We start from the raw sequence: 8,732 nt of genomic DNA, 5'->3' as shown, positions 1-8,732 counted from the left end.
GTAAAGTACGTTCAGCTGAATTCAATTTCCGTTTTGTCGGGTTTAAAAAAGATTAGTATACCGCGGCAGTGGTCGAGGCAGCCCTCCAGTTAAGCCCTCCTCGTGTGAAGACCGAAGAGTGTAAAGACCATCGACTCTACCGTGCGACTCCACCGGGCAGGGACACCGGCAGGGAATATAAGTATTGTTTCGATTAATCATTTTCCTTCTTGTTTCATTTCTGTTTCAGTTGTTTTTTTGTTTATAACCAAATCTTACTATGTGTTTCCAGATCCCTACTATCACTACCACTCACAAACCACACATCACACAATGTAGACAGCGCAATCTTAACAACCTGCACACTTTGCCTATGTCTGCTAATACACTACTTTCTTTTTCTATTGGTCTCTGGAATTGCAAGTCTGCTGTAAACAAAGCCGATTTAATTACTTCTATTATTAGTCATTCAAAGCTTAATCTCATGGCCCTAACAGAGACCTGGATCAAACCAGAGGACTCTGCTACACCTACAGCACTCTCCAATAATTTCTCATTTTCCCACTCACCCCGTTTGACTGGAAGAGGTGGAGGTACTGGTCTGCTCATCTCTAATGATTGGAAATTTAATCCTTTACCATCTTTGGGTATCAACAGCTCCTTTGAATCTCATTCAGTTACTGTTACCTACCCTTTTAAAATACATTTTGTAGTTGTCTATCGACCCCCAGGACCACTGGGTAACTTTTTGGATGAATTAGATGTGTTGCTCTCAACCTTTTCTGAGGATGGTACTCCCCTAGTTATGCTTGGAGATTTCAACATCGATCTAGATAAACCTCTGTATGCTGATTTCCACACTCTGCTTGCCTCTTTTGATCTCAGACCGAGTGTCAACTACTGCTACTCACAAATCAGGCAACCAACTGGACCTTATTTATACATGACACTGCTCTACTGATCATGTTCTGGTTACTCCACTGCACACGTCGGATCACTTCCTCCTCACTCTTAACCTCAACATGGTCCCTGACACTTCACTTACCCCTCCACATGTCATCTTTTGACGTAACCTACGCACACTTTCACCCTCCCGGCTTTCTGCAATGGTTTCATCTTCACCTAAACTGTTTGCATCTTTGGATGCTAACAGTGCTACTGATACTTTCTGCTCCACTCTTACATCTTGTTTAGACACTGTTTTGCCCCTTATCTTCCAGGCCAACCCGTAACACCCCTTCTGCCCCTTGGTTATCAGATGTTCTACGCGAACACCATTCTAAGCTTAGAGCTTTTGAAAGGGTGTGGCGCAAATCCAGAAATACTACTGACCTTAATATGTATCAGTCACTCCTATCTTCTTTCTCTGCTAATGTCTCCACTGCTAAAATGACATACTACCATAACAAAATTAACAATTCGTCTAACTCTCGCATGCTTTTTAAAACATTTTCCTCACTTCTTTGTCCTCCTCCTCCCCCTCCTGCTTTATCTCTAATAGCTGACGACTTTGCAACGTTTTTCATTAATAAAATTAAACACATTAGTGCACAATTTTCCACACCACAATCAGTCAAGCTCATATCACCAGCAAACTTACACTCATTTACATCCTTCTCTTCACTCTCTGAGGCAGAAGTCTCAAAACTCATCCTTTCTAATCACCCTACAACTTGCCTGCTTGATCCTATTCCATCTCATCTCCTTCAAGCCATTTCTCCTGCAGTTGTACCTCCACTCACTCACATCATCAACACATCCCTCCACACTGGTGTTTTTCCCTCATCAGGCACGTATAACTTCACTACTTAAGAAACTTAACCTCAATCCATCTCTTTTAGAGAGCTACAGACCAGTTTCCCTTCTTCCTTTCATTGCAAAAACACTTGAACGAGCTGTGATCAACCAAGTCTCTACATTTCTCACACACAACAACCTCCTTGACAGCAACCAATCTGGCTTCAGAAGTGGACATTCAACTGAGACGGCCTTGGTCTCAGTTGTTGAAGCTCTAAGACTGGCAAGAGCGGAATCCAAATCTTCAGTACTTATCCTGTTTGATCTGGTCCGCTGCTTTTGACACGGTAAACCACCAGATCCTCCTATCAACCCTACTGGCAAAAGGCATCTCAGGAACCACACTTCAATGGTTTGAGTCTTACCTATCAGATAGGTCCTTCAAAGTATCTTGGAGAGGTGAGGTGTCCAAGTCACAACATCTAACTACTGGGGTGCCTCAGGGCTCAGTTCTTGGACCACTTCTCTTCTCTGTCTACATGGCATCATTAGTTTCTGTCATTCAGAAACATGGCTTTTCATACCACTGCTATGCTGATGACACTCAACTCTACCTCTCATTCCATCCTGATGATCCGACGGTAGCTATTCACATCTCAGCTTGTCTAACAGACATTTCTTCCTGGATGATGGACCATCACCTTCAACTCAAACTTGCCAAGACAGAACTGCTTGTGATTCCAGCAAACCCATCGTTTCATCACAATTTCACCATTAAGTTAGGCACATCAACCATAACTCCTTCAAAAACAGCTAGAAGCCTTTGAGTTATGATTGATGATCAGCTGACTTTCTCAGACCACATTGCTAAAACTGTCCGATCCTGATTTGCTTTATTCAACATCAAGAAGATCAAGCCCTTTCTTTCGGAACATGCTGCACAACTCCTTGTTCAAGCTCTTGTTCTGTCCAGGCTGGACTATTGCAATGCCCTCTTGGCAGGTCTTCCAGCCAATTCTATCAAACATTTAGCTGCTCGTATAAAATTTAAGGCATTGATGTTTGGTTACAAAACTACCACTGGCTCTGCACCCATTTACCTAAATTTGTTACTTTAGACTTATGTGCCCTCTAGAAACTTGCGTTCTGCAAGTGAACGTCGCTTGATTGTGCCATCCCAAAGAAGCACAAAGTCACTTTTACGGACTTTTAAATTAAATGTTCCCTCCTGGTGGAATAACCTCCCCAACTCTATCCGGACAGCTAAGTCCTTAGCCATCTTCAAGAATCGGCTTAAAACACATCTCTTCCATCTTTATTTGACCCTCTAACTTTAACACTCACTATTCTAATTCTATTCTTTAAAAAAATCTAACTACCTTTCTAATATTTTTATATTCTATTTTCTTTTCATTAATTATGCAATTGTATGTGTGTGTGTGTGTGTGTGTGTGTGTATGTGTAAAGACCTCTAACACTAGCTTGCCCTATTCTTTTTTTATTCTATCTGTTTTCTTTATATTATATTATTTAAAATCCCATGCTAGGTTTACTGTGTTAACCTAACTAAGACTTGTTATAGCACTTATATATCATTGCTCTTTTTGTTGTTTTTGATTGCTTCCACTGTCCTCATCTGTAAGTCGCTTTGGATAAAAGCATCTGCTAAATGAATAAGTGTAAATGTAACACCAAAGTAACCTTCCGGAACAAAATAGCAAATGCATAGTAAATTGTTACAGTCATGTTAGCAACAACCTAGCAATGATCTAGCAAAAACAAAAACAAAAGAAATGCATGCAATTTATGTCATGAAACTCTAGATGTCACGGCTGATGGGTTCTTATGATGATATTTACAGTGTTAAACTACGTGACATACAAAGCCAATGAGCTAGCTACTTTACATCAAATGGCTGGTAAGCATTCACGAGCGCATTTCACAGCACGCTTTTAGAGTCCCTCTGAAACCCTCCACCTCCCCAGCTCCACCTGTATAGATCTGCTATAGGTTATCCTATGTGCTATTTGTGCAGCAGAAGTATTTTATAAATTCTCACAGCAGCGTATCAATGTATGTACTGTGGCAGTAGCAAGTTCCTGTACTTTCTTTGCAGCAATAGCAGCAACCGCAGCAATAATGTAAAACAACAGCAATGACCAAAAGCTGCAGCAAGGCAGTACTTTAACATTGTCATATCCTTACCATGCTAAACTATTCAGAATGTTGTCATGGCAGAAATGCACTAAACTACTTAGAACAATTTAGCATCCACCTAACAACAGATCATACCCACAGCCATAAAACCCAATGATTTGTGATAAATAATTTCAATTAACCCTTTTCCAGAAGACTGTTGACAGTAAATCTTGGGTGCATTTCCGAAAAGCATCGTTAGCTAACTATGGTCGTTAGTTCCATTTAACTCTATTGGTAATGATGGAACTTGCGACCAAAGTTGCTTTTAGGAAATGCACCCCTGACCAATCATAATGCCGGATATCGTCCAATATACAAACCAGCAAGGAGAGTTAGTAGAGTTTAGATTAACTCTTTCCTTGCCATGAGACAACATTCATGAAACAACGCTTCCCTGCCAAACATGAAATTTTCCGGGTTTCAACATTCTCTCTATTATACACTAGAGGAGGGTGCTATCACGTATCTCCTGAATGAGTCTTGAATGTGACATTCAAAACACAGACTAGGAAGATGCAGAAATGAGCAATCTCTTATGTATGCATTAAGGGTTGAACAACGTTTTCGACTTTTATGTGATGAAAGTCAAGTCGAAGTCGACTAGTCGCTGATGATGTCATTAATGAACAAATAAGTCTGGAGCTGTAACAAACCCCTATTGTACAGCTATGGCATATGATATAGCGCTTCCCACATGGCTATTGCTCCTATAATAGCTAATTTTTATCATTTCTGTTGCCTTTGGGTCATTTTATTTCTCACAGATTTCTGCTTGTTCTAAATCAGATATAGATAAAGTAGCACAGTAAAGATTACATTTATATGAATGCATTAAGAGCGATTCCGTGTGTGAATTTATTCTACATGGAAGCGTCTCTCTAGTAGTAGTGATGCTGTGTGATTTAGCTATTAAGAAATATATGCTTGAACTTTTCAGTTCCTAAGCTATTTTATTTAGAAATCACAGAACAGTTTTGAAAGTACATTTCTGCGCTGAATGATTCTCTCTGCGCCCGATCTGCACATAACGTATGAGCTACTGTCTGTAGCCTATATGTGTGTGTTACAGTGCAGCATTGCATTAGACTGGAACAGTGATTAATTTACCTGTACAATAAGCCGTTTAGAATATCCATTCTCCCATTCAATTTTGAGTGTCCATTGAAACGGAGCCTAAATGTGAAAGTCCTTCAAAGATTTATTATCCTATTGCACCCTCTATAGAAGCAGCGACTGGTCAACATCAAGCTTAAAGTGTCATGGCAGAGCACTGAAGTCGACTAGCCGATTAGTCTGTGCAACCCCTAATATGCACATGCATATGGAAAACAATAAGATCATCAACACTACAGTAAATACAGAGTTCTGGCATGAAACTTTGATGATGCAGTCCGATAGGTCTAACTCAAACTGACGTAATGACATTATTATCAGATTGCACAGCTGATTGGTTCTCTCCTGTTTTGGTAGCCAATGAGCTTGCTGTTCAACATTCAAATATATGACTAGAGCTTGCCATAGCAGTGCAGCTTGCTTCAGAAACCCTCCAACTTCCCCAGCTCCACCTGTATAGATCTGCTACGAGGTGATTCCTGTATGCCATGGGGTTATTTCATTAATGTTATATTTGCAGCAGCAATATTTCTTACATGCTCACAGCAGCATGTTGTGGATGTATTGCCAGTAGCAAGTCTCTGTACTTGTTCTGCCACAGCAGCAAAGCAGATCTATTCTACCAAGACCAAATACATTAACATTGTCATGTACATTACCATGCCAATCCCTCTGAGAGTTGTCATGACAGAACTGCATATAAGTGAAAACTGCCTAATATTACAGAGTGAAATGTCAATCCAGAAAGTGCTAAAGGCCTGTCCAAGCTTTGGGAGTTTTGCATCTTTGCTTTGATCATATTACTGAATTACTGTGATGACCAAGGAACAAGGAGCGAGGAACGAGGAGAATGCAGGAGAATCATAATCAAAAGTCTTCATTGACCTCTGTGAAATCACACATAGGACACGGGATCTACATTCAAGACAGCACACCAGACACTAGGAAACACAGGGCTTAAATACACATGGAAACTAATATGAAACACCTGTGATCAATGGAACTAAATGGGTAACATCTTGAACAAATGATAATAATCAAGACAGGAACGGGAAGAACCGAATAAGGCATAAACATAACATTGAGCACGTGGGGGGAGGAAAACACAAACAAAACTCGGAACACAATCTGAAATTACTCCACCCTCGCGGAAGACGAATCCACACGTCTTACAACATTCAGTGGGATGCCATGGCATAGCAGGCAGCTCAGGGAGCCATGGTGGATCAGGGAACTCAGGAGGCCATGGTGGATCAGAGTGTTCAGGGGGCCATGGCGGAGTAGGAAACTCACGAGGCCATGGCAGATCAGGGGACTCGGGTAGCCATTCTGAAGCAGACAGTTAAGGAGACCATGGCAGAACAGCCTCCAAGGCCGTGGCCCCAGCCCCCTATAATCGCCAACACCACCAAAAAAAAAATTCCTTGTGGAGAATTACGGGCATCTTGGCTGGAACAGGGTCATGAGGGCGCTCTGGAGGCACATGCACCAGAGGGCACTTTCGAGGAGTGGGCTCTGGACTAGATTCAGGGACTGGAGCCCTTTCCGGGCAAACTCCGGGGCTGAAGTCAACAGTCTTTACCTCCTTTGATTCATGGTGAGGTAGGCAGTTGCTGTCAGCTGAGGGCTTAACATCAGCGCGGCCGGCGGGCTTGACTTGGGAACGACCAGCAGGCTTGATGGCGGGCTGGTTCTGGATCAGGGCTGGACACTCTCCAGACACCAGAGGATCCCTTCCCTCCAGCTTAGTCCTGTGGTGTCTGGGAGGTCCACAGGGAGATAAGAATTGGCCCCAATCAAGAACAGAGGGTTTAAAGTGGAGTCATCCAACACCGTATTTGCAATGAGGAGAAACAAGCAGCAATCTTCATAATTGTAGGGGGGTAAAAATGGAAAACAAAAAACTTTCAAAAACGGGAACTACGTGGGAAGAAGGGGTGCAGTTTGCGTATTTGTTTTCTGATTTTTTTGTTTGAAAGTATAGGGTCTGATCTTAATTTTGATGTATTACATGTTCAGATATTCATACAACAAAATATTCTGGGGGCCATGAAATTTTAGTGAAAATCTGCAAAAACGCTGGCAGTGGCTGAATCTGCATCAGCAAGTACTACTTTTAAGCAAAGTATTATAAAATATCTTGACCCATCCACAACTAATCCAAAAGCTCTGATCTTTTGCAGAACACTGTAAAAAATGATTGTAATTCTAACTGTAACATATTGTAAAATTGCCATGAGAAAAAAAAATGTTAACAGGATGTTATTTGTATGTTTGTACTATAGCAAATGCACTTTAACTACTTGCAACACCTTAGCAACCACCTATCAATTAAAATTTAAGTCTTGTTTATGGATTTTAAATTTTCCACCAGGCTGTAACAGTGTGTAAAAAACACTGTGACGAGTGGGGCGGGGCCGAGAGACGTGGGAAGAGAGCGAGGCTGGTGGAGTGATTGGAGATGAGCGACACCTGTTCGACCCACCGGTCTCGAGTCCCACGGAGGAGATGGAAGGATATAAAACTGGAGCGACGACAGTGAAGGACGAGAGAGGACCAGGCCTGGGGTTTAGTTTGTGTTTGCTTTTTATTTGTGCGCGTCAGTCGTCCTTGAGGGGCTGACGCGCTGTTTTGTCTTTATTTTGATTATTAAAATATAATTTGATTGTCCACCGGTTCCCGCCTCCTTCTTCCCGATGATTATGGAGATTTTATTGTTACAAACACATATAGTTAAAGAAGCATTTCAGATACAGTGAGTTTTGGGAGCTCAGCCAGCCTCTGGATATATATATATATAGAGAGAGAGAGAGAGAGAGAGAGAGAGAGAGAGAGCGAGAGAGAGAGAGCTCTGTGGTTAGAATGAGGAAGAGGAGGAAGGTAAAGTTGGTGAGAGGTGAGAGGGCTACAGCTACAATAGAGCTTCCTTCTGCCAGTCGGAATTGCACGTGCACGTGCACACACACACACACATGATTGTTTCTGTGAATTGTGCGGACTTTCCATAGACTTTACTGTTTATTTTATACTGACCAAACAATGTTTTCTATCCCGTATCCCAACCCTAACCCTAACCCTAAACTCATCCCTTACAGAAAACCTGTTTGCATTGTTACACTTTCAGATAACTATCATTTAATATTTAAAGTAAATGTTTTCCCTAATGGGGACCGCAGGCTGGTCCCTACAATTGAAAAAAAAAAAAAAAGTTTTACTATCTTTGTGGCTACATTTGATCCTTAAAATGTAGCATAAACAATCACACACACGCACACCAACACTCTCGCATACACAAACAACCACACACACGTTTGTTTTTGTGAAAAGTGGGTTCATCCCATAGGTGTAATGGTTTTTATACTGTACAAACTGTATATTCTATGGCCCTACACCAACCCTATACACTAACCCTAACCCTCACAGGAAACTTTGTGCATTTTCACTTTCTCAAAAAAACTCATTCTGTATGATTTATAAGTGTTTTGAAAAATGGGGTCATGGGTTATGTCCTCATAAGTCACCCTCTCCTTGTAATACCTGTGTCATACCCATGTCATTATACAGAGTTGTGTCCTGATATGTCACAAAAACATGCCCACTGATTTCAATGCTTGATGGTTTCATTCCGAAGGTGTAATGGCTTTACTACTGTACAAAACTGTATTTTCTATTTCTATCCGTTACCCTAAACCTACACCTAAACC

Source organism: Carassius carassius, chromosome 8 (assembly GCF_963082965.1).
Source record: "Carassius carassius chromosome 8, fCarCar2.1, whole genome shotgun sequence".
Taxonomy (NCBI): Eukaryota; Metazoa; Chordata; class Actinopteri; order Cypriniformes; family Cyprinidae; genus Carassius; species Carassius carassius.
The sequence above is the reverse complement of the archived record's forward strand: the minus strand, read 5'-3'. Positions refer to the sequence as shown.